The sequence below is a fragment of the Castanea sativa genome, chromosome 9 (assembly GCF_040712315.1).
Source record: "Castanea sativa cultivar Marrone di Chiusa Pesio chromosome 9, ASM4071231v1".
Lineage (NCBI taxonomy): Eukaryota > Viridiplantae > Streptophyta > Magnoliopsida > Fagales > Fagaceae > Castanea > Castanea sativa.
In genome coordinates this window covers 4046442-4069618 of record NC_134021.1, presented here as the reverse complement: position 1 = coordinate 4069618, position 23177 = coordinate 4046442, and the positions used below count along the sequence as shown (strand labels likewise).

General features: G+C 34.3%; 1 pseudogene; it reads right to left on the bottom strand.

Moving 5' to 3' along the window:
• Positions 1 to 811: 811 nt before the first annotated feature.
• Positions 812 to 14112, bottom strand: LOC142610614 (TMV resistance protein N-like; annotated as a pseudogene).
• Between the last annotated feature and the right edge of the window lie 9065 nt (positions 14113 to 23177).

Here is a 23177-nt window from a genome sequence, read left to right as displayed (position 1 = left end):
ATTGAAAATGTTTCTAATTTTCCAAATCCAGTAGCTTTCTTCTAGAGATTGTTGAATTAATTTGGTCATTGTACATGTTTGGGTGGCTTGAAACTTATACTGGTTAGAAAAATAGTAATTGCTTTGGTAATAGAGTGGCGCTTGATGCTTACATTGTTAAATTAGTGACTTCCTAGTGCTAGAGGAGAATGTCCTGATCTTTATGATCCTCATTGACTGTATATTGTTATTCCTATAGTGACTTATAAAATTTCCTTTTCTTTTTTCCTTTTTTCTTTTGTATGTAATGAATTTGGCTTGTCCTATTTCCGAAATTTCCTTTGTTATATTAATTTGGTGCCTTGGATTTATGGCACTTCGTATTAGTATATCTTTTTTCTTCTAGCTGTTGAAGTCTACATTCAACAGCAGCTACTTCTACGTATGTACACACTTATGTGTGTGTGTACGCTCCATTGGGTAAGGTTTAGCTTCAAATTAGTTTGGAGCTATTGCTACTTTTATGCACATACACACTTATGTGTAGTGTGTACCCCTCTATGGGATAAAGTTTAGCTCCAAACTGGTTTGGAGCTATCTCCTCCCACCTTCGTAGCATCGATGATGAATTATAATACAATCTATAAATAAGTCACATGACTCATTGAAAAAATCATGTGATTAAAACTATATATGGATGCTCTACAAGGATGGCTGGGCCCCATGAATTGAGTGTAAGGGATGAAGATGGTCATCCTTTTGTTTTTTCCTATACTGAAACTATAAATACCATTGTGAACTTTGATGACGCTGATATCTTTAACTAGAAATCTTTCCAGAAAACATGAAGTTGAGATTGTCATTTTTCAGTCAATGATTGGTGTACATAAATGAACAAAGTTACAAAGATACAGAGTGGCGTCACACCTACAGAATGGCTGCTAGACAGGCTGGTGACTGTCTCTTGGTTCCAAAGTCAGGCTGGTGACTGTCTCCTGGTTCCAAAGTCTCATCGGACCTCTAGATCTCTCTCTACATTATCCTTTTCCTCTTTATTTTTATAGAATTTTTTTTTTCCACTTATCTGTAATCTTTTAATCTAACTATTGTCAAATGAGAATTCTATTGAGTGAACGTCAATTTCGTGCTGAACATGAAATGAATGACGAGATGAAGGAGAATGTGTGGAGCTCGGCACATGAGCACCGCTCTCTTCTTGTCCATGGTTTCTCTGGTTCTGAGGAAATGATGCTGATCATGGTGGTGAGAGGATGAATGGGGGCCCTTCATATCCCTACCTTCATTGTTGAAATTGGACATCCTTTGTGTTTTATGAATGCTGTCTATTTCACCTTGATAGTGATGAAGGAGGTGGACAGGAGACATGGAATGCATTGGGGTTTCTGGCGTACTGGTTGAATGTTGATTCTGTTTTATGTTTTTCTTTGCTTTGTGGTGCCACTTTCGTAGTGCATTTGCCACTCTTTCGTCAAAGATTGTTGGCTTCATGGTCGAACCCATCTGCCATGGATCATTTAGATTTCTTTATGCCAATGAATAAAAAGATTGACAATCAACATGGAATAATACTTGGTAGATTAATTATTAAATTTTATTTCCTCTGCATATTTAGGGCAGCAAGTCTTACCTGTGTCACCAAAGCATATAGAGGAAGAGTCACATAGCTGCATAGTATCTGTATGAGGACCCTGCTCAAATGGCAAATATCACTGGCATCATTAAATTCAAATTTCATTCGTTTAGGGAAATGTCAGTATGAAACTCACCCCATAGATATCCGGATGATCACATCTTCCAACTTCTCATGAAAGCAAGATTTTAACCCAAATTGATGCTGATTGCATAGGAAATAATAAAAATCAATTTTGGGATTTTGTTAGGAAAACCAGTCAATTTTTTAAAACTAGATTTAGTAGTTGGATGGTTTACCCAAGTCCACACAAAGAAGGCCAGTTGAAAGGCATTCTGCAAGAACAAAAGAATGATCAGGAATGGATGAAAATATAAAGTGGATTAATGGCGTAAAATACAATATATGATAGTAGTGCCAGTACCTCTCTCTTGAATTCTCAAATCCATCTTGGTTATAATGACTTGTAGCTTTGTCCCAACCAGTAAAATTATCTACAGCACCATATCTGCAATTAGATGCGTTTGCTGGACTGTCTAACAAAGTAAATATGTGAAATGGACTAAGATGATGCTTACAATCAGTGGAAGGAAGGGCAGCCACAGAAAAGAAAACCAACCTGTAAATTTTAATAAATAAATAAGGAACAAGAAGAAGAAGATGACCAATGAAAACTCAAACCCAAGTCACACAACCTTTGAACCTATTCAACTCTAGTTGAGTTCAACTAATCCAATAGAGTTGCCTACCACCTACACTCACTATTCTACCCAATCAAGTGCAACCAAGATCATGGTCGTTGCCATTGAGCCTCTCTTGCAATCACACTTGCGTCCAATTGTAAGGCTATTTTCCATCCACGCCTTCTTGTATGAAAATTGAATCAAGATAATGATAAACCAATGTCATTTCACAAAGGCCTTGATATTATAGCTCGATTCTAAAAGGTGAAGAAAACCAATCCAGATATAGATTTAAAAAATTCACAACACAAGCCAATCTACTTTAACTCAAATTACACTTTTTCCCCCCACAAGATGAGCTGCGGACCCACTATATGCACGTATAACTTACTAAGAAAAATAAATTATATCATTTAAATATAATAAAGGAAATGTTTGAATGTCACATGGAGTTATAACCATATAGTGTTTTACAATGCACACACAAAGCAAGAACCAAATCACTTAAGAATGAAAAGAGAAAAAGCTCATCAATTAAAAATATAAATTGTTGTTATTGCTTTGAAATATTTGAAGAGATGCACACAAGACCCTCCTAGTTCAATGAAATTTCAGATTGGCAATTTCCGAAAATTATACCAACCCACACTTCAGTTTCCATATATTTGAAAAATCAATCAATTGATCCATATTTTCTAGTGACATGTACATGAAAACCCGAAAACTGACTGACCTCATACTACAAGTGATCCAAACATCTTTTGCTCCAAATACCCATTAAATCACTAGGTACCACCAATCATCACTTTAGTTGCGGCAAGATAAATTCATCATAATGAAGCTCCAAATTAAGACTTTCAAGATTACCTCCACATAATATTTCTGGAACTCCTGGCAGTTAATTGGGTTATACATAGATTTATGTGTAAAGAATCAACACGGGATAAATGACCCATATTAATAGCATTTGAAAAGACAAGCTAGTAAAGATAAAATGGAAGATGATGAAAACATGGGTAATTAATAAGGTTCAGTTACACCATCCACATCATCTAAAGAAACATTACAAAAGATTTGAGAGCTATCTAGATGCAATGAATTACACAATAACCTAAAATCCCAATTATAAAGCACGTGTTGCTAAAAACTTCTATTGCACAATCAAATGCAAATTCCTAGGATGTGCTTTTGGTTTTCTTTTAAAGCAATCACAAATGCATATGTACTAGGTAGTCTTAAGCACCATATCTCAACTATAAGAACATCTGATTTAAAAATGCCTAGGAATTTACCTACCCCTCATCTGGGGATTCATTGAGCATTCTATACAGCAAAAAGAATACTAGAGTGTACAAAGCTTTTCACTATAGCCCCACACCCCATCCCCCCTAAATAGTAATTAGAACAGGATTGTTCAGGAAAATATATATTTTTTCTCAAAACCAGACAAATGGTTTTAAACATATCTTTTAATAAATTGGTTTAGAAGCATACTTACTAAATTTTTTTTTAAAGAAGACACATATAAGGATCAATTAAGCAAGATATGTAATAGATGTTTCACTCATCCAATAATATCACTCAATTGCTGAAAGACTTTGGATATATTTTAATTCTACAAAAGACCAGGTATACCTTTGTTAATCTTTGGACTAATTTTCACAGCCATCTCAAAACTATCATTGTTCCTTGCCAGTTGGACTTGTTCGAGCTTTTCCAGAATCGCGCAATAAATAATCTAAAGACCAAAGTTGCATTAAAAAGAGAAATGTAGAGAGTTGATAATAAAAAGAAGATACTATTAATGTGTGTCAAATATATAAACTTTGACATAGCATGGGTTTTACTAATTGTACTTCCATTTTTTTATTTTCAATTTTCTCTTAAGATCTTTCTATCTTTTAGATTACTTTGACACAATATAAACTTTTTTTAATAAAAAATAATATATAAACAACTACACAGTTCATGACATCACATTGATGGGGGCAAATATAGACCCATTCAACCAATGCACTTAGATAATCTCAAGAAACTACCCTCTTTTCCCCTAAATACTAACGCAAGAAACTGCCCCCATCACATGAGTTTCCATTTATGAAATATCTAATGGAGCTACACCATTATCTTTTCATCTTCATACATGCCTCATATAATACATAGAACTGTATGAAGCATACAACAATTATTTTATTAACCAAATTCTCCACAGATTTTAAAGCATCATATAGACATATAATGAAAAGAGAGAGAGATCCACACCTCTAATATATGATCATGTGCCATACTTCCAAGAAAGCAATTGAAAAGTACATCAGGTGGTTTAAATGCAAAGTCCACTTCCCATGTGTTTGCTGCATCCCTACAAGTAGAAGAAAGGTAAGCACTATGCCTTGGGACTTAGAAGCTAGCATTAATAGTTATTCCTTCATGCACTACTTTGTTTCTATGTATTAGAAAAGCCCAAAGAGTGTGGCAAAGATGATAGTGAAGTGACTGCACTGGTCTTGTGATTGATACTCTTTCCAGCAAAGATGAAACTCAATTTGACTTGAATTTGGCTCTAGGACCTAAGTTCTAATGGTGAGTGGTGATGTGAACCACGTCGCACGAGCTAAGTCATACGCAATATCATCTTCCACAAGGCAGCCTACATCTGAGAACTATATCTCTGAATTGTGCTCCTTCTATCTAAGTATTCATTATGGAGAAGTCGATAGACTCTCTTGATCATAAAGAGACATGACTAATAATAGGGCCAAATCAGTTTCCCCGTACTTCCGAATCAGTTATTATTATGTATTCCAATGGCAACATGACTCGAAACTACTTTGAGATTTTTTTTTTTGAGCTTTAGAGAATGGTTTATCAGATTTGAACAGAGGAACCTAAATATAGAAAGATCATCTTTATGCAGGAAAATGAACTTAAGGGATGAAGAAATTTTATCAACAAGTACAGTTGTGATCCCAACAATGATGAAGTTGTGGCCCTGTCCATCCTCATTAATTCAAACATCCCTAACAAACAAAAAAGTAACAAGTAAATAAAAACATGTGATTTCATATTATGTTTCTAAAAATAACTCCATAACCAATCATATATAAATAATATTCTTCCACAGATCCTAGCCAAAGGTTTTTGCTAGCATATATTAAATGATCAATCATGAAGCTGAGGGGTGAAGGGATACTCAAGTAGTTCCAACACCTCTTAAGATGTCTACTGTTGTGGTTCCAACCCCTCCCCAATTTACCTAGGAAAAAAAAACCCTTAACTATTGTGATCAAGAAACATGTTCTAATATAAATTAAAGCAAATAAAATAAACTAAACGAATGAATAAGTCAATCGAAGACTCCTTATCCTAATTAAACACACTTTATTGGTTTTGTTGCCTGAGTGGTCTTATGAACAAACTTCGTAATCCCAATTCTTCTCAACTGCAAATACCTTCCTTTGGCAGCCCATTCCAAATTTGCAGGTTTTAGAACCTCTAAAATTATTGTTTAGCTGTTTATATAGTCTTAGGACAACTTTATGCCAAACTCTTTTCAGGTTCAAATCACTTAATATTAAACAAAACCAAAATCTCAACACACACCTGTTTGTTTTTTATCAACAAAACTAACCAAAAAATCGTCAATTTGATTAACAATCAACTAATTATCTTAATATGTGATCCAAAAATTTTGTTTAATTTTTAGAACATTAAGAGCAAGGTGCACTTTCAAAAATGCCTTTTGAAAAGTATTTAAATGAATTACCTACCTTTTTAACTGTAGAGAGTACCTCTTGATTACCTTGACACAAGATCTAGTCCTTTAATGACTGCTCCACATTCGTAGACAAAAAGACCCAAATAAAAATTTGAAACAATTAATTTGTATAAAAATTATTTAAATCACTAAATCATAAGTGATAGCATATAAAAAAAAATTTAGTACATGTCATAGTAGAGGAGTCTACTCTTTACCTCCCATCTGAGCTCTTGAAGCTGAATCTAGTAAAAAAAAAAAGATTATGTATTTTTTTTAAGTAATTGAATGAAAGGGGAAATTAATTTAAGATATTTTCAAAGAAGATACTTACTCAAAAAAAAAAAAAAAAAAATCAAAGAAGACAAGAGAGTTCAATACCACTGAACTATTATGGAAAGGTTGCAATTTAAGCCGTCGACCTTGTACCATCCTCCCATCCAAGAATATTCACCAAAACATTGATCTCTAAAATAGGAGATCCACAAAATAAAATTTCCATGGTCTTACCTCAAAGGTTTTGAATTCTTGCAAACACTTCAAACCTAAGAAATAAAAAGAAACAACAGAGATAAACCTTTAGACTAATAGGACCTTTCAACATTTTACCACACTAACCATTACAAGATTTAGCTTGGCTGGATAGATCTAAAGCATTTTCATATCTAAGAGTTGAACTTGAAAAACCTAAATCTGTTTTACAGTAAATTTAATATCTTAACAATAAGCAAAAGAAAATATACAAACTGACCCCCAATTAGGGGGGGAAAAGGATAGGATTGCATAGCGCATATTGCATATTCTTACATTTTCCATCCAAATCTAGATGTCCTCAATAGTTAAACCACATTAAAGAAAAAAAAAAAAAGTTTCGTTAGAACATTAATTTTTGGCTGCAATGGAATTCAGGTTTGAATTCACACTTCCTTTGTAGTTTGTGCTTTGTTTGGCCATGTAGAAAATAAGCGACAACGGTCAAGGTCCTCAAGTATTTTTTTTTTATGAACAAATGAATTTATTAAAGAAACAAACCATACAAACAGGAAACACCAGTCTCTAAAAGTTGTAACACCTGACAACAAAAACAGAGCAAGCAGGAAACCAAATAAAAGCTGCAACTAAACTTAAAAAAAGAAAAAGAAAAAAGAATCAAACTAAAACCCTCAATTATGGTAAACTCAATCAAGGCCTTGATGGCTTAATACCTCCTTAGTCTTGACATTGTTGCAGAACATGCAAACATTTCTTTCAAGCCAAACATAATAAACCACTGTAGACCTAGCAATTTTTCTTATAGTGATTTTAGAACTTTGGGCCTTCAATTTATTTCTACCCCCAAAGAACTACTTGGTACCAACTGTATGCCTAGGATTATATTAGACACTATGACTTAAATCGCAGCCATAGCCTAGAAAGGAAGGATACTCAAGGATCTTGAGCCCATAGTTTAGTGCAAAGTTGATTTTTATTTCTCTTGGTAATATGTATGCATTCTTGTTCAGTTGTCACTTACCTCTGAGTAAAATAGTGAAAAATCTTAAGTAATATTATTTAGTGAATCAATAAAAGTAAAGAAATATCTATGAAAATTAACAATATCAAAACTTAAAACTCACAAGAAAAGAAAAAGTAATCAAACAAAATTATTTTTTAGAAATTAACAATTGGCTTGATGAATTGCATAGGTCAGAGACATCTAAGCAAACAGGTTCAATATCCTGAAAAGCCATTTCATCGAACAGCTTGTGTGCTTGGCTTAAATTTCAATTTCAAACAATCATCAAGCATACTCGTTATTTAATAAAATTGAAGCTTAGAAAATCTCGTAAAAAGAAATTATGCACTAGAAGCAGACAAATCAAATGAATAAAAGAAAAATATTATAATAAATGAAAATTAAATTGCAAGGTGGAAATGAATCTTGGACCTACCAATTACTTTAACAGCAACAATAGCTGCGGTGACATTGCTTATTGCCTCCTCATACTTGACATTGCTGTAGAATACATAAGCATTTCTTTCAAGCCAAAGATAATAAACCACTGCAGACCTAGCCATATTTCTTATGGTGCTTTTCAAACTTTTGGCCTTCAACTTATTTTTACCCCCAAAGGACTACTTGGTACCAACTATATGCCTTGGATTATATTAGACACTATGACTTAACTTGCTGCCATAGACTCTTTGAGAAAGGAAGGATACTCAAGGATTCTGAGTCCATAGTTTAGTGCAAAGTTGATCTTTATTTCTCCCAGTAATATGTTTGATGCATTCTTGTTTAGTTGTCACTTACCTTTAAATAAAATAATGAAAAATCTAAGTAATAGTATTCGGTGAATGAATAAAAGTAAAGAAACATCTATGACAATTAATAATAACAAAATTTAAAACCCACAAGAAAAGAAAAAGTAATCAAACAAAATTAGTTTTTAGAAATTAACAATAAAACATAAACAATTGGCTTGATGAATTGCATAGGTCAAAAACATCTAAGCAGTAAGCAGACAGGTTCAATATCGGGAAAAAGCATTTCCTCGAAGAGTTTGTGTGCTTGACTTAAATTTCAATTTCAAACAAACAAAAAGCAAACTCCTTATTTAATAAAATTGAAGTTTAGAAAATCTTGTAAGAGGAAATTATGCACTAGAAGCAGAAAAATAAAATTAATAAAATACAAATATTACAATAAATGATGATCAAATTGCAAGGTGGAAATGGATCTTGGACCTACCAATTACTTCAACAGCAACAGCAACAGCAACAGCAACTGCATTAAAATAAAATAAATAAAATACTTATTTTATAACTAATAAATACAAAGCCTAGCAGCTTGATTTCCTATAAATACTTGAGCATAAAACCAATAATGCAACTAAAGCAGGCATACCTTGGCATCGAGGTTGTTTTCAAGTGGAAGCATAATTCTTTGAAGTTTGATCAAGATGTTCTTGCCTTCTTTGATGGTGGAAACAGATTGAAGTCAGAATTATTGTTGTCAAAGGCATGGGCCATTGAAGAGAAACCCTGATCAAACCCATCACTAAATCCCAAATCTTGCCAACCCAAGCTTAATCCGGACCCACTTGTGGTATTCACTGGAAGCACTGGCAAAGAATGGAGAATGGTGGTGCCTTCAGGAACCGAAGGAGCCAATGTTCTCCTACATCTGAGTCCTTATATCCAATGCTTGCAAATGAATCCAAATCTTTCCGACCCAAGCCTAATTCGGACCCATTTGTGGTATCCACTGGAAGCACATCAGATGGCAAAGAATGGTGCTCAATGTCATCAAGGACTAGGGGAGAGCAACCATCTATACTAGCATTTGAGTCGAGATATCCAATCCCTGCAAAGGGATAGGCAATTGATGATGAATCCAAATTGTGCACTTCATCAGGAAACGTTGATTCATATCCTTCAAATCCCAAATATGACCCAGCTAAACCTGAGTTTGGTCCGATCAAAGGCCCTGAAACCCCTCCACTGTTTAAAACCCCATGATCTAAATCTGAACCATAAGAAGTGGAGAAAACAGCCGGCAAAGGTTGTAGCTCAGTGTTATCACAAATCCAGGCCCTCGAAGATGAACCCAGATCATCCAACACGTCACTAGATCCCAAACCTGGGTGAAACATGAGTAAGTTGGTGTCCATTTGAAGCCCCACATCAGATGGAAATGACTGGTGATCGATGTCATCAGAGACAGAGGAAGACCCACAACCACAGCAGATGCAGTCTACATGGACTCCCCAATTAATTGTAACGTCAATTCTGTTCAGATGGACTTCAACTGTAACGTCATTCTGTTCAGATGGATTTGATTCATCCCATTTCCTTTTCGAAATGTCAACTGTATGCATATAGAGATGCTCAGAGAGTGTTTCACAAGCGTCACTGTATTCTGAAAAACCGTTGGCGGAAACAATAGACCAATTTGCATACGAATCTTCCGCCTTCACCGATCGAAAAGCAAAACAGAGAATTAATTTTTGAAATTCACGACCAACCCGGAATGATACAGAATTTCCAACACTCTGATGGTTCAATTTGAACCACTTCGGAATCTCAAATATTGGTAGTATAAATCCACTATAATCGTAATCAAAAATTGAGCGATTCATCAATAGTTCTTGAAACTGCTTGCGTTTAGCGAATACAAGAAATTGAAGTTTAGAGATTCTCGTAATATATATATCACTTAAACTTACACGTATAGAGAGAGGGGGGAGAGAGCTCACCTGATTCAATAATCTGCATGATGATGGTAGATCCAACGACGTGCAGTTTTCTGCCCCCACACTTCTTATAGACTGTGGAAGCCTTGGAATTTCTCGTAGGTTCTTGCAATCATTCAAGGAAAGTGTTTGTAATGTAGTAAATTTAATAATGCTTCTCGGGATTGTAACAATATTAGAGTCATATAGACTTAGATCTCTCAATGAGGGGAAGAAATTGGGCTTTGTCAATATATGTGATTCAATTATATTTCCATCACACCGCCAAGTTTCTAGCCTCCGCAAGTTCGTAAACTTACATCTCAAATTGCTACCGAGAAAATCCCCAAGGTTTTGACAATTATATAGGGTTAATTTAGTAAGCCCACTATAAAGATACCCCAGTGACAAAGGCCATTCTTTAATATTACTGGGCCAAAATTTTAACCAATTACATTTGGTTTCTTGGTGAATATTGGGAAACTTTTCAAGGCTTTCACACCAAATTATTGCAAGAGAATTAAGAGATTTCAACCTAAGGGTGTTGGGAAGAATTTTAAGTTTTTCGCAATAAGCGATACAACAATCAACAAGCTTATCAAGAAATCCAAAGGCCTCATGAACCTCAATTAAATTTCCACAAGAAACAATGTCCATTTTCTCTAAGTTTGGGGCGTACAAGTCAGGTAATATTGTAATGGATGAACACTCCCACAAATTGATACTTTTCAAATTTTTGAAAAGGAACCCCTGCAAGGGCTGCAAGGGGGAAAAAAAAACGAAAAATTGTTCTTCAACAAAATTTAAGAAATAACATTTAAAGAAATCAAAATTCATCAATACTAATACTCATACCTGCTTGAACAGCTTCTCCAATCTAATGCAACTATACGACATCTTGAGTACAACAAGTTCTTGAGGACAAAAATTGGATGGCAAGGAAAAAGGATATTGGTCCCATTCAAGTAACTTTAATCCATTGGGGAGATTTTTAAGTTTTTTAGAAATATGTACATTACTAACCATAAGAAATTTGAGATTTTCCATCTTTTTGAAAGCTTCAGTATATAGTTGCACTGTTTCTGGATGAGGCGAATGCAACATTATACCTCGAATTTTGTCTGACCCCTGATTAGATAAAGAAATAAGTGAAACATATAATACAATAGAATTTTCCAAAACTATAGTAATCTTGAAATTTTAAGCAAAAATGATACTGTTAAACTTATATTTTCTATAATGTTACAAAGCTAAAATCTCAAAGGATAAAAAAAAACCTTATTACTTCTACCTGACGAAAAAAGATGTTAAAATATAAAGAAAAATAAGTTGTACCTTACTTCTAGTTAGCACTTTAAGTGCATCTTTATAATGCCATAACCTGCTACGTTTTGTGAGGATTTCTGGTGATTCTTGCCGAACAATTTCCCTACCCATTTGTTGTACCAAGTCATGCATCCACAATATGTCATAGTGATCAATAGTTATGAGACATTTCTTGACAAGGTTTGGAATACCAGATGTTGGATATAAATTGCAAGCATCTAATATATTTACAACATTATCCTTGTCCCTTCCCTTGAAGAAACATGCAATATCGAGGAAAATATCCTTATCCATTTCTTCCAATCCATCAAAACTTATTTTAAGTATTTTATGAATATCTCCTTTAGGAATTTCTCTGTATCGCTGTACTGCACTTTCCCATTCAAATTTTTTTCTTCCGCACAAATCAGAACCTATTATTGTAAGAGCTAATGGTAGGCCACTAGCATATTGTATGACTTCGTTTGCAAGTTCAAAATAATCTTCCTCAATTTCATTTCCTTGGAAGGCATGTTGATTAAAGAGTTCAAGAGCTTCATGTTTGTCCAATTCCTTCACCTCATAAGTTGTACAGACTTTTCCAAGATTATCGAGCAAGTGTCTGTCTCTTGTTGTTATAAGGACTCTACTTCCTGAAGCAAACCAATCATATTATCCAAGCAAATTTTCTATTTGTTTTGATTTATCCACGTCATCAAGAATTAAAAGAATTCTTTTACCATGAAGCATTTCCTTTATCATATTAATTCCACGGCCTACACTCACCACCTTCAAATGTTTGCCCATTAAGATACTAAAAAGGAGTTTCTCTTGTAGTTGGGTCATGCCATCATTTGTTCCAGAATTTTCTCTAACATTTTCTAGAAAGCAACTTCCTTCAAAATGCTCAAAAATCTTGTTATAAACAGCTTTTGCAATAGTTGTCTTACCTATTCCCCCAAGGCCATGAATCCCTACCATTCGAACATCATTTGCCTTAATATCTAAAAGTGATTCTATGGCCTTGGCACGAGAATTTGCTCCAACAAGGTATTTAGCAACAAATAACTGTATGCCATTTAATTTGGTATTCAATATATATTTAAGAATTTGTTGGATGAATTTGTATTCAGGGCTGCTGCCAATCACAAAGCATACAAGACATTAAATGAGTTGGACTAGTTGAAAATATGAATATAAAAAATAAAAGAATCAAGATGTCTAGTTTTGTGCATTACATCCTACACTTGACATATTATCAATTGAAGTAAAGGACATAATTCAAGTATTTGAGAAGTATCATTTATTTTATTTTATTTTATATTTTTTGGAATAAGATTTTGGCTTTCCAAACTTGACCAAAATAATCTAGAAATTTTGGATTTTAAAAAAAATGGCGGGAGAAACTTTAACATTATCAAGTCTTCGAAAGGTATATTTTGTTTCTTTGCCAAACTGAAACGACATTATGTACTTTATTCAAAACTTTGCTTTTGATTCATTCTATTTTTTTCCCTAGTAGGAAATTGTTTTAGGTTTTTAACAAGTAGTTGCATGGAAACTTCATCTTAGGTGAGATAAAAGCTTTGAAAACCCATTTATAACACTTTGAACGAAATGTTTTTGAAAGGATCATGTGGGTGAGCCTTGATTCAAATAACACTTCCTCCTCTCACAGGTGTGGGTGAAAGGTGACGTCATATGATTAAAGCTTGTTAGATGTGTTTGCAACTTACTAATAGGGGGAGAAAAACTCAAAAATATGTTAGACAAACTCTTTAATTGGTATAATTAAATTCTTCTATTTCTACTCACCTAACTGACTTAATAATTGAAGAGATAATCATAATATACAAATTTTTTCATATTTGGCATTTGTGGCTGTAACAAAACCTTTAGAAGTCTAAAAGTCATAAAAGCACATAACATTAGTTATTAGATACGTACCCATCCTCATAATGCCATCCAGACAAATTAGCTGCTTCCTTTAGAGCTGCCTTCCACCTTTGCACCTTCTCTATGTTATTCTTGAACTTGATTTCTTGTTCAGCCAGTGCTACTTTAAAATTACCTTCTTGCTTACGTACTTCAGATGGATCTACTTTGTAAAAAACAGGTTGAACCAATTGTCCATTTTGCTTGCAGTTAAGAATCTCGACAAGTTCATCTAAGCACCAAGCCGAAAATGCGTAATGTTGAGAGAATACGATAATTGAAATTCTTGACGATCTAATAGCTTTGAGAAGTTCAACTGAAATTTCTTCTCCTCTTTGGAGGCCATCATCAATGAAGGTATTGATACCTTTGTCACACATAGCTCGATATAAATGACCGGTAAAACCATTGCGGGTATCTTCACCTCTAAAGCTCAAGAAGACATCATAGTCCCACCGGCAAGTGGAAGAAGAAAATGAGACTCCTTGATTGATCGGGAAAGCCATCAGAATATACAAGCAGCAGATTGAGAAGATAAAGGTTGGGAAGATCAAAGATGTGATGAAATAAGGAGTAAACCTCCTAGTTTTTTCGACAGAGTGATATTTGAAAGGAAATGAAGGCCTTGAAAGTAGGGAAGTCCCACACTCCCACTTCCACGAAGATTCCATGGTGAAAATTTTCGAATAGACAAGCTCTTTCATTTTTCAAAAAGTGAATTACAAAACAACAAATAATTCAGACTTTTTTGACAACGCACACATGCATTTGCTCCAATCAACAAATTTACCTTAAAAAAAAAACCCATACATTTTGCAAAGGAAAAGTAAAAAAGTAGAAATGAAACTTGTTGGAAGGTGCTGTACTTACAAATACCATCTCATGCATATTTATTTACAAAAGTGCCATTTAATTTTTCTTTGTATTACCAATCGGAGTAGAGTGTGGACTGTGGACTATGGGGACAATATGTAAGGACTAACATGATGTGTGCAATTAACCTTAACCAATTCTATTCTCAAAACCAAAAAAAAAATAAAAATTAACCAATTCAAAAAAAAAAAAAAACCATAACCACCAATCAATTCACTTCATTAGATTTTTTGTTTATTCTATTATCAATTTAAATTTTAGCTCATTATTAATAAGTAATACTATATATATATATATATATTGTATTTCATTGCGAAACTGGAACGCATTCTATATTTTATTCACAACTTCAATTTTGATTTATTCACTTTTTTTTTCTCCTAGTAAGAAACTATTTTAGGCTTTTGGCAAGTAGTTGCATAGAAACTTCACCTTAGATGGGGTAACAAGCCTATTGAAAACCCATTTATAATACTTTGAAAGAAATGATTAAAAAAAGAAAAAAGAGAAATGTATTTGAAAGGATTATGATGATGCAAGCAACAACGGCTTGATACATTTGGGGGTCTAAGGCGAAAAATAAAATTAAGGCATTATATATATATATATATATATATATATATATTTAAATATGACTTAAAAAAATCAAATATTATTTAAACTCTATTATCTTGTTTTAAATGCAAAATTATTACTAATTAACATGAACCATGTATAATTTTTTTTTTATAGAAAGTTTATAGACACAAAAAATTTGACATACCTTTTGACGTGATAGAATAATATTGGTAAGTAAAAGAGTGATATTAATGGTGGACTCATGCAAAAAGTAGTAAAAATTAGTCAATTCAACTATTGTGAAAAATTTTGTGATTTTTGTTTTGTGTATTGCTTTTTTTTTTTGAGAAGTGCTACATTTACAATAGAATCCATCGCTGTTATTATTTTTTTGTCATCAATAGACACCTGTAACAACTTGTTACTTAGAATTTGTTGTAAAAATGTTGTGAAAATTTTTGTGAAAGTAGCATTTTTTTCTCTTTTTTTCTGGTTTATCATTTGATAAAAAATATTATCTTATTTATTGGCTAATATTTAGACTTGATTAAATTAAAATTTGGGGCTTTTTTTATACTTAGGGTCTTAGGCGATTGCATCAATTGCATTTAGTGTTAAGTCGAGACTGTGTCGATGAGCCTTGATTTAAAGAGAACTTCCTCTTCTCACAAGTGTGGGTGACAAGTGAAGTCATGATATTAAAGCTCATCGGACGTGTTTGCAACTTACTAATAAAGAGAGAAAAACTAAAAATTATATTAGACAAACTCTTAGCTAGTGTGATTAAATTCTTCTATTTCTACTAACCTATCTGTCTTAGTAATTGTCAATTATGATCATCTCTTCAATTACTAATTGAAGAGATGATCATAATAAATTTTTTATTTTTTCATATTTGGCATGTTATGATCGTAATAACAAAACCATTAGAAGTCTAAAAGTAATAAAAGGTGTGCAACCAACCCGCCAGTTTTTAGGCCTTAGTGGGTTGGGTTGGGTTACAAAAAAATTTTTGATAGCAGGTCGAGTTGAGTTTGGGTCATAAAATTTCAAACTCGCCAAACCCAACCCGACCCACCATATATTTAATATATATATATATATATGTCTATATATTTAAAACATATTATATAATTCATAATTTTTTTAAATAACCAGCTTTTCCTATCCTATATAAAAGCTAATTAGTTCATACAAACCCTAATAAATTACTATTGTTGTTTAGTCATTAGTGTGGTTTGTCTTTAAGGAGTTACATTGATACTAATTTTTGAGTTTTTTTAATATATTTATATTTTTTTTTCTACTCAATTTATTAATAATAATAATAATAATAATTTGTCCAATCCATGGGTTCAACCCGACCCACATGGGTCGGGTTGGACTTATGTGATGAATTGGGTTGAATTTTTTTTGACCCATTATCATGGATTGGGTAAAAAAATCTCCTCAACCCGACTCACCCCGACCCACGCACACCCCTAAATAAAAGCACATAACATTAGTTATTAGATACATACTCGTCTTTCTAATGCCATCCGGACAAAAGAGTCACTATTAGTATAATGGCTGTAATTTCGGTCCTTGTTAGACATGGCCTCACATATACCACCCTGTGAATCAAATGTGAACCATTGCATCGATTTCAATGGGGTGAATGAAAAATTACGTGTTATTGGTGATCCAAAACTTTGAATAGAACAAAACCTAACAAACACAACTTAATAGAACAAACCCAACAACCACGTATCATTCTACAAATTGACATGAGAGTTCCGTGAGATTGGCCTTGATCTGTCATGGAACAATCATATTGCCCAGATTATATTGCGATAGTACTTAAAATACTTTTTATTAACCTTTTAAATTATTGTGCTGATCATCAATAAAATTATTGGACGCTAAATCAATTATGCAACTGCAGTTTAGTTCTAGTGTCCTCATATTTTGCTTTTAGATTCATTTCAACCGGGGCGGATTTAGGGTTTTTAGAAGCTGAAGTATAAGAAAAAAAAAAAAACCAAATCGGTATTCGTATAATATTAACAAATCATCAACCAAGACAAATACACAAAATTATTATTTCTTAAAATATTAAAATGCAATTATCTACTAACAACGAAAAAAAAACACAATAATATTATTTCTTAAGAACATCAACTATTGCAAAAAAAATTTATTTTCACAAACCAAAAATTACTTTTGCTACTTTAATATAGCATTTGAAATGTCTCATACGGTAGTGTTTTTGGTATAAGGTGTTCTAAATAGGGCCTGTTTGGTAATGTTGCTCTAATAACATTGTTTGTAATTTTTTGAAAATACGTGTGAATAAAAATGCGTAATTAAAATTTTTTATTTTTTATTTTAAAGTTTTTATATTAAAATTTTTTAGTTTAGTAGTTGTTAGTTGGCTGAGGTTAATTAAAAAAGAAGGGTCTAAATTTTTTTTTAAAGGGAAAGACGCCCTCTAGAAATAAAAATATATAACCAATAAAAAAAAAAAATCTTTTTTCTCATTGGCTCAAGGGGCCTATTTTTTTTTTTCCTTTGGGCCAGTCCTACTTCTGCGAAGATTCCATGGTGCAAACTTTCGAGGCCAGTCCCAATAATCTAGCTTTATTGACAACGCGCAATTGACTAAAAGCCTTCAGTCTTCACTCGTAAACTCATTTCTCTGCAGTCACGCGTGCATTCGATCCAATCAATAAATTAACCTAAAAAAAAAAACCCATACATTTTGGTAAAGGAAAAGAAAAAAGTAGAAATGAAACTTGTTGGAAGGTGCTTTACTTACAAATACCATCCCATGCATATTTATTTACAAAAGTGCCATTTAATTTTTCCTTGTATAATCGGTGTAGAATGTGGACTAGGGAGTACAATATGTAAGGACAAAATGCATGATGTGAGCAATTAACCTTAACTAATTCTTCTTTAAAAAAAAAAAAAAAAATTAACCATAACCACCAATCAATTCACTTCATTAGATTCTCATAAAAAAAATTTCACTTCATTATATATATTTTTTATTCTATTATCAATTTAAATTTTAGCTCAACAGTAATAAGTAATACTATCTTTATTATATATATTTATATAAATGTATATTGCGGTAACCCCGAAACAGTAAACCACTATCTACTGGTACAAAAATATTATGTTCCTGTGACCAAAACCAATACCAACAAGCAGCGAAAACACTTTTTGTCACAATATCATGGTACAAATATATTTTTTTTTAAATTAATTAATTGAGAATTTTCTACCTTTTGTAATTTAATTTGGATTTGAATTAGTCTGCTGGAACACAAGTTCCGTCACACACAACAAAACTTATGTAACTAACATTTTGAATGAATCATCACAATTTCTAGTTTTGTCACACATGTATGGTTTCAAAAGTGTAAGTTCTAGAAGAAGAAAAAAAAAATGTAATCCAACCCAAAAATAACTAATCTACAAAGCAAGCATCATAGATTCTACGTTTATCATCATCATCATAAGAAATCATAGCAATCCAAAAGATTATACAAGAAATCATTTGCATATTGAGTGCTATCTCACAAAGATTGTTTGCAAGAAGGTGTTCAAAAAAGTATGTCGGCTTAGTAGAGACGTTTGAAGGTACAACTCATTTATCATTAGAACTTCTTATGTTATTGAATGTATGATTGCTTCCTACCTTATGTCTAATGCTTGATGTCCATTTGCAGTGTGTCAGTTATAAATTACTTACTTTGATATTTGTTGGTGTGTATAAATACCATTAGGTATACTTTTTGTTTAATTTTTACTTTACTGATTGATTGTATTAATATTATCAAAATATGTACAAGATATGTGCTTCTCGTATGTCCAGGCATCTATTGAAGTCACTTGTAGAAACAATAGTTACTAAGCATTAGAATCCTAAGATGGATACCCTTGCAAGGTTTTATATACTATTACATAATGGGAACTAATTATTTTTGGAACTTCCATAGAATTCTTATTAAAAATTCCTGATTGTTATATTTAATTAGTCTCAGACCCATACGATACATGGGAATAAATAATTATTTTATAATTGTAATATGATGTATAATTTTTCTCTCTAAAATTTGTTGAAGATAATTTTTTCTCTCTAAAAATTAAACAATGTATATTCAATTCAATTAGGTTTACTTTGGTCCCATTTGATCCAATTTGGTCCATTTGTTCAATTTCGGTCCTCTTCGGTCCATTTTGGACTAATTGGGCTTTGAATGATTCTTTTTATATGTTGTATTTTCAAGTTTAGCTCAAAATTTCATTTTTTTTTTCTTCTTAATTTTTGGGTAAAAAAGTATGAAATTTTATTATATTTGGGCTAAACTCTTTAATTATGAGTAAAACAATAAAAATAAAATAGACATTACAAATTAGAAATATGAGCCCTAAAAATGCAATAAAAATAATAAATATTGAAAAGTTCTATTTGGTCCAGTCTGTCCTCTTCGGTCCACTTTGGTTCTATTTGGTCAATTTGGGTCACATTTGGTCCACTCAATCCATATTGGTCCCATTATTTCCACTTCAATCCTATTCAGTCCATACTGGTCCTATTCAGTCCATTCTATCCACTTCGATACTATTCAGTCGACATTGGTCCTATTCAGTCCACTTTGGTCCTATTCCGCCCAACTTGGTCCTATTCTGTCCTATTTGTTCCTATTCAATCCATTATGTCCACTTTGGTCCTAATTTATCTATTCATTCTTATTCGGTCCGCTTTGGTCCCATTAAATATAGGAAAAATACATGTTTTGGTTGAGATCACCTATTCTAAAATTAAATTTATTAAAAATATTTATATAAATCTCAAACTCGTAATATCTAAAATCTTAAGCATATCATTTATTGTTACTACACTTTTGTTGAGTTACATTAACATAGCATTTTAGTCCACTTCAGTTTAGTTAAATTTAATTGAAAGTCTTTCTAAACATGAAAGGTATGAATATACAAATTTAATTTTTAGGGCAGTTATTCATTTGTTTTAAAGTCATTTCTTTTAAATGAATTATATGAGATTGATTATACCTTTGACCAATATATATATATATATATATATATATATATATATATATATATATATGTATGTATGTATGTATGTATGTATGTATGTATGTATAATTTTTATTTGAATAAATTATTCAAAATCTACATCCTCTTAATAGAGATTATTATGATAATCAAATTTTTTTTCTCTAATTATATGATAAGTTTTGGTTATCATACTAAATATGTATAGTTTATCCTCTAAATCTTATTGTAGATAAATTCCTAAAAATAAATAATTTCAACAAGTAATTTCCATCACTCTTGTAGGGGTATTGGGCCCAATAGTATATGAAAGATGGCCCAACGAAGTATTTTGGGCTGAAAACCCAAATCCGAAGACACTAGAATGATCGTGGACTATTTAAGTATCCAAATACGTCCGAGGAGTAGATTTGTCCTCGGATTACTATGCCGAGGACATAGGAAGAGAAATTTAGTATCCCTGGGTTATATTATAAAGAGTCCTACCATTATGGGGATACATGGTATACGTGGAGGACGATAGAAAGAACGGTGGAATGTCTAAAAATAAAGCTGCTACCACCGCCCATACATTAAAAGCTCTGTAAATTGATACGCTGGCTGTTTAGATGGAAGGATGGGACCTGAGCATAAAGCTTGGAACTTGGTCCCTAATCCCAGCGGGCTTTAGGGAAGAATGGATGGGACAAGTATCCAAAAATGAGGATTGCAACGAGAAAGTGGAAGGTGAGGAAGGAAAAGAGAAGGATATAAATAGAGGGGAAGACATACAAAGAAGAGAGGACGAAAAAGAGGAGAAGAGATAGAGTCAATAGTAAATGAGAATCAACACTTGTATCCAAACTTGAGAAATATTATAAACCATCCTCGGAAACAATCCGAGGACGATTTCTAAGTCTTACTCTTTGCAAACGATTCTTTGTTTTGTTCCATTAGGGCCCAAAGCCCGTTCTTTTTGTAATTGTCTAAACCATCCTTGAAATCTAAATTACAAACCCACCCTCTACAAATTCATTGTGAAAAAAGGCCTTTCAAGCCCATCTTTCTCCCAGCCGTGGTTTGGGAATTTGAATTGTGTCCTTACAATTGGCGCCGTCTGTGGGAATTTAGTCTTTAGGGAAGTTTAGGACATCATGGTAGGATCAGAACCACAACGCAGCGCGGAGTCCGTGGGCTCCCAGCGTGAGGATCACTCCTTGCATCCTGATCATGGAGAGAACCGAGAAGGAAGTATACATACTACACACACCATCAGAAGTGCAAGTCATTCGCAAGGAGGAAGCAGAGTTCCTTACGAAAGAAATGCCAGGGCCATGCAGAAGGAGATTGACGGCCTAAAGAGGAGATTGCGTCACGAGAGGAGAAGGGGAACTCCTCCGGTCTCGGACCCCTCTTCGGAGGGATCCGAGGATGACAATTACAGGCGGAGATCCAGAACTCCCCCAGGTGAACATGTCTCTTCCGAGGAAGACAATCTGCATGGAGGGCGTGGCAGAGACTACCCCCCTAGGGGCTTGGGAAATGACGCAATGGGAAGGGCGTTACACCAAATCTCCAGGTCACCCTTCGCGCGCAGATTGGAAGAAGGGAGGTTACCTCGGCGCTTCACACAACCGGCCTTCACTCTTTACAATGGTCGGACGGATCCTGTGGAGCACGTAAGCCATTTCAGCCAGAGAATGGCAGTGCATTCCAGGAACGAAACTTTGTTATGCAAGATTTTTCCTTCTAGCCTAGGGCCCGTAGCCATGAGATGGTTTGACGGCCTAAGGGCAGGCTCCATTGATTCTTTCAAAGAGCTTACTAGGGCATTTGGTTCTCGCTTCATCACGTGCAGTAGAGTTCCTCGTCCATTGGATTCTTTATTATCCATGGCCATGAGGGAAGGGGAAACCCTGAAAACATATTCGGACCGGTATTGGGAAATGTTCAACGAAATTGACGGAGACTTTGACGATGTAGCAATAAGGACCTTCAAGGTCGGCCTACCAACGGAGCATGACTTGAGGAAATCCTTAACGAAGAAACCTGTCAGAAGCGTACGTCGACTGATGGATCGCATCGACGAGTATAAAAGGGTTGAAGAAGATCAGCAGCAGGGAAAGGGCAAGGCGAAGGTTATCCCACAAGAAAGGAGGGATTTCAGGTCGGATCGATACAACAACAGTAGGCCTGCACGGGATTTTTCCAGGCAGGCTGGTCACATACCCCCACAAGTGGTCAACACCATTTTCAGGGAGCCGGTGCAGCAGCTGTTGGAGAAAATAAGGCATGAGCCTTTTTTCAAATGGCCAAATAAGATGGCAGGGGACCCTTTGAGACGCAACCAAAATCTCCACTGCCATTATCACCAGGAGAGAGGTCATACCACCGAGGACTGTCGCACTTTGTGGTATCATCTGGAACAGCTGGTTAAAGAGGGAAAGCTGAAGCAGTTTCTGTACCAACCCAACGGGCGGGGAAACCAATCGGGAGTGGCAAACCATGACGGTCCTTCATCCAGACCACCTCTAGGTACTATCAATGTCATTTTTGCAGCACCTGGTAGGACTGGCTCAGCTCCTTTCAGGGTAATGTCAGTTGCTCGAACATTGGCCAAGGAGTCACGGGATCAGCCAAAGAGAATTAAGGCAAGTGTCCTGCCAGTCCTAAGTTTCTCTGAAGAGGACAAGGTGGGGACCATCCAGCCTCATGATGATGCCTTAGTGGTAACCCTCAGGATAGGGAACTATGATGTAAAGAGGGTAATGATTGATCAAGGTAGTGGTGCAGATATCATGTACCCTGACCTATTTAGAGGCTTGAAGTTAAAGGTTGAAGATCTTATGCCATATGACTCACCCTTGATAAGCTTCGAAGGGAGAGCTGTCGTTCCGAAGGGACAGATTAGACTGCCTGTGCAATCAGGTCCGGAGGTGGTAGACGTAGATTTCATCGTGGTCGATGCTTATTCTCCCTATACGGCTATTATGGCGAGACCTTGGCTGCATGCGTTAGGGGCTGTTTCCTCAACCTTGCATGTCAAAATCAAGTTTCATTCTGGAGACCAGGTGGTGGAGTTACTTGGGAGTCAGTCTGTGGCTCGACAGTGTGTCACGGCTGCAATTCTGCGTCGACCAGAACCAGATTCCCCGGCCTCGGCTAACGGTGAAACA